This window comes from Alosa alosa, chromosome 10 (genome assembly GCF_017589495.1).
Source record: "Alosa alosa isolate M-15738 ecotype Scorff River chromosome 10, AALO_Geno_1.1, whole genome shotgun sequence".
NCBI lineage: Eukaryota > Metazoa > Chordata > Actinopteri > Clupeiformes > Clupeidae > Alosa > Alosa alosa.
Genome location: NC_063198.1, coordinates 5020024 through 5025023, shown reverse-complemented (window position 1 = coordinate 5025023; position 5000 = coordinate 5020024).

The following is a 5000-nucleotide window of genomic DNA, read 5'->3' as shown; positions in this document are numbered from 1 at the left end:
TCCATTTCAAGAGCCAAGGAGATGTCTAATAATGTGCATAGATTGTTCATATCTGTTTTTTGTTGGGTGCATTTTAGGGTACTGTTAGGGTATGTTTAGGGTACTGTTTCATGGCTTCATGCCAAAGCCTCTTATGTTAAGAAGGCACGAGTATAGAGTAGCGAACATCTGCATTGAGGTATGTGCTTGCAGTCCACCTAGATTTTAAAGTCTCTGATTATATGCTCAATTTAAATTAATTGTATCATTTTATTTTTGTGGGGAAGGACCTCATGCTCTCTGAAAAGGCCACCCTAAATTTGAGATTGCAGAACACCCCCATAAGCATGCCAAGAGCAAAAATGAATTTTAGTGTTCAACTCCTCCTGGTCAGATACATTGCTCTCTCTCTGTTTGTAGATTCCAGTTTCTATTGAAGTACAAACACAGGTACCAATTAAAGAAGCATGAGAATGAATACTGCCAATGACACAAAATCCCTCTGCCGAGTGTATGCTTGCATGCATATACGCTGCCCTGATCAAATTACAGTTGTGTGAAAGGGATGTGTGTTAATGACAGCTTTCTATGGCGTATTGCATTGCACATGTTCACATTGTTTCCCTCCTCATAGTATGACTTATGTTGTCAGGCGCATTGCAGACAGACCCCTGCATTTGCACATAAAAAGGGACAGTGAAGTGAAGTCATTAAAAAGCAATAATTTTTGCTCTTCTCACAAATGCGCACACACACACACACACACACACACACACACACACACACACACACACATACACAATTTTGCATAATATTTCTCTCGGTAGGCCAACAACTCAAACTACTGTCCAAATGAATTCTCTTTCAGTAACTATATTACTCAGTAACAAGTATTAATTTCAAGGAATTGCTGTCAGATAACCTATCTCACACAATTTTCACACACACACACACACACACACACACACACACACACACACACACACACACACACATACATGCAAACACACATTTTTACTCATTTTAATATTAATAATAATATTTATTGACACAACTAATCATTGTGTATCATCAAGACCATGTGCAATTATGTGTAACAAAATGGCTTGGGTTAGGCATACTTTTTATATACATGCATGTATTGGCTGTATGAAAAGATCCTTAATCTACTGTAAAGCAAGAGCCCATGGTTTGTACAGGCAAGGCACTGGTTTTACAAATACTGCAGCCACTCAGTGTATATTACAGTACATGTGATGTTTTGGTAATATGGTAATGTTTAAGTTGCAATATACATTTCTCTCTCTCTCTCTCTCTCTCTCTCTCTGTGAGAGAGTGTGTGGTGACCTTTCCTCAATGCACCATATGCAATCACTCATACTGATCGTGTGTGTGTGTTCGCTAATGGTTCTGTCACTCTACATATCCTGGGCAAAAGGAAACACTCTTTGTGGAGCTGCCATGGCGACAAGCTGACTAATGAAAGGACCACAGTAACTAATGGCATCGCCCCCACACACTTACACACCCACACCCACCCACTGACACTTCATCTTAAACACAATGCATGCATACTCATGTTTAAGCCTCAAACAATCTGTCTGTCTGTCTGTCTGCCTGTCTGTGTCTCTCTCTCTCTCTCTCTTGATCTCTCAAATTCAAATACAAATTCAAAAGTGCTTTATTGCCATGACGAATCATACAATGTAATGCTAAACCTTTCTATCTCTCTCTCTCTCTCTCTCTCACACACACACACACACACACACACACAAACAAACAAACAAACAAACAAACAAACAAACAAACAAACACACACACATACTCACAAACACACAAACACACATTCTATCTGAAACAGTCACAAGCCATGGGCATACAGACACACACAAGACATTTTGCCTACCTAAGAAGGAAACAAGAATGAGAATGACAGAAATTATCATTTGCCCATTTGTCCATGGTCTGTAGTGTTTCCCAAGTGATGGAACTATAGAAGCAAAGAGTAAGCTAGGGTCAAGGTTCATCTCATAATATGCCCTATAACATGCCCTATCAAAGCTGTATTAACCTATCTGTAGGATATGGACATTGATAGTAGACTGATCTGAAAGGGTGAAACAACCTAGATTCAGCACCACGGACAGCGTATTAGACCAGGCCAGCTACAAAAAGGAGACCCTGCACAAACTTCAGGTAGCATATAATGACTGCCTGAGGATACTGCTGAAAAAGCCCAAGAGTAGCAGTGCAAGTAAGCTCTTTTGTGACTCAGGGCTAAGCACATTACAGGCTCTCTTGAGGAACCTAATGTTAATGTCCCGCCTTGATGAGTCTCAAAACTGTATTATAACTAGCAGGCGGTACAAAACATGACCGCCGCCCAGTCCAGCACATTTTTTCCACAAAAATAAATCACGCTGAAAGGCCTATATGATTCTAAATTTCTCACTAAATTGCATTATCCACACTCAATTCTCACTGGTATCTGCTAGACAACAAGTACCAAAACATGATTAGTTCATAGATTTCACATGTAAAATTCATTTTATACAACCCCACCCCCATCTTGCCTGTTCATAATTCTGAGAAATTCTTGAATTGTGTGCATGTGTGCGTGTACATGTTTATGTTTATGTGTGTGTATGTGCGTGCTTGTGTGTGTGCCTGCGTATGTGCCTGCTTGTGCATGTGCATGCATGCGTACATATGTCTACTGTGTGACTGTGTCATACGTGTGATTACTGTGAATGTATGTGTGTGCGTTTGTATCTGTTTATGCACATGTGTGCATATGGAATGGGTTAACATGACCCCTGGAGGCAAACATGTGGAAAAAATTGGTCATCCTAGGCCCTACGGTTCTCAAGATATTCACAGAAAACTGTGTCTGCCCTACCCTGGGGGGTCCAGTCCAGCGGGGGGCTACAGATTAAAACGATGGTTCCATGCTATCCATGTGGGGTTACATGCCCACCAAGTTTCGTGTAACCCGGTCTTTCAGTGTCCCGGGAATCCTTGACGAAAATTTGGACATGCGAAAAAGAAAAAGAAAAAAAAATCTGACTAAACCTATATGACGCTTCGCTGCGCGGCGGTCATAATGATGCTTACAAGCCCCTGGTGCAGCACGGTCAGATATCAATCATATCTGTGGAAACATTGGTGTGGGTGTCTATTAAGACTCTCATGAATCAGAGTATGTTTGTATGTGTTTATGTACAGTATCTATTTCTTTTTTATGTTGTATGTCTTGCTGTTGGGTCTTGAGCCTGTAATAAAGTTTATATACTACACATATCATAATAAAACTGCAGAATACAGTTGTACATGTGGGGCTGTGTCCAAACAGCATGTTTGTGACACCAATGACTATATACAGTATAAACATAAATATACATACTCACTGATTGGACCCCAGGCCACCATGGAGCAGTTATGACGTCAAAAAGTACTGCTCTGGTATGAAATAAAAGATCAAGACATGCCGAAGTAAGCAGCTAAAGCAGCTATCATGTTGCTAAATGAGAATACATTCAAGTTAATTAAATGTTTCTCTTGTTGTAGCTTATAATTTTCTCCTCCCCAACAATTTGTGTTTGTTTGTGTAAACAGCAGTGACAGACCATGAGTGGTTAAGCATTTAGTGTCCAATTATGTTTTGTTAAAATACAGTCAGGGGGGCTCGGGGGTATAGAAGTGTTTTACCATTATAGCATTTAAATGTCCACTTCATATACATTTTTGAAACAAACTGGACAGAGGAGACTGCTGGTTTACACAATGTTACTGTTACTAGCTAGGCTGTCCTGAAACATCCCTTTACATAATCAAAAACTTAGAAGTAACAGCTGACCACAGATCAAGCAATGACAGTATGAGATGAATTCTTCTAATCACTTATTGATCAGGAACTGCAAAAATCCAGTGTAGCCATGGACGATAGTCTCTCCTTAACATGCAGGTTTTCTTTCTTCTTATCTGACAATGAACATGATTTTGGAAAATACAGTTAACACGTAGAATAGAAACATGAATGATAGGTGAATTCACACAGGCATCTAAGGCACACAGACTGTTGTTCAGAGCCAGTGATGCCCTTTCTCTCTGTTCACGGGGCATTACAGGAACGATCTGTGGATTTGAATGATGTGCATCTGACTCATCTATGGCCATGCATCGTGTGTGAGATCGATAATATCATGAGCAGCCTAATGGACTGTAAAGTGATCATGCTGTATGAAACACAGGGGTTATTGCTTTAAGGGGTGGGGTTGGGGGGTGAAGGGAAGATAACATGCCTGACCACACTTTCCACCATATGACATAACAGTCAAGGTGAACTCTGACCTTCAGAGGCGCCATTGTTATTGTCTGCAGGGCCTATGGGCATATAAAATGAGCCAACAGTGATAGAATTAAGGCTTTAATTCAGAGGTATGATGGTAATTTCCACTGATGACTGATCCCAATCTATAGCAGTGGTCACATGTCACCAGTAGGGTATAGTTGTCACTGTATAGCTGGCTACATCCATTGTGAATGACATTCCTGTCTTTCAGTCTTCTCAATTTTCTTTCTCTAAATGACCTTGAGGGTTGGCTGAACATGAAGGGCTGATTTATTCAAGTAACAAATCAAATAACCAATCAATAAAGGTTCTATCAAAAATCTATAGTATCTGTCCATCTATCTATCTATCTATCTATCTATCTATCTTCTTTGTCTCACATGGGGGCATCTGATGGACAACTGGGCTTAAACTGAAATAATCATTCACCACCGGTCATTCACGTCATTCTTAGTCATTCACCACTGCTCACAACCATGCAGCAGTATGTACCCATTAATAAATGCATCATATTTTTCATTCCGGAATGGTGATAACTTTTGGCATGGTTACTCTCTCTCTCTCAGAGATGTGAGGATTCTGAATGACCTTGAACATTATTTGAACTTATTCAAACGTAAAGACAAATGATGACCAAAGCCAAAATGCTCTCATACATTATGTGTTGTAG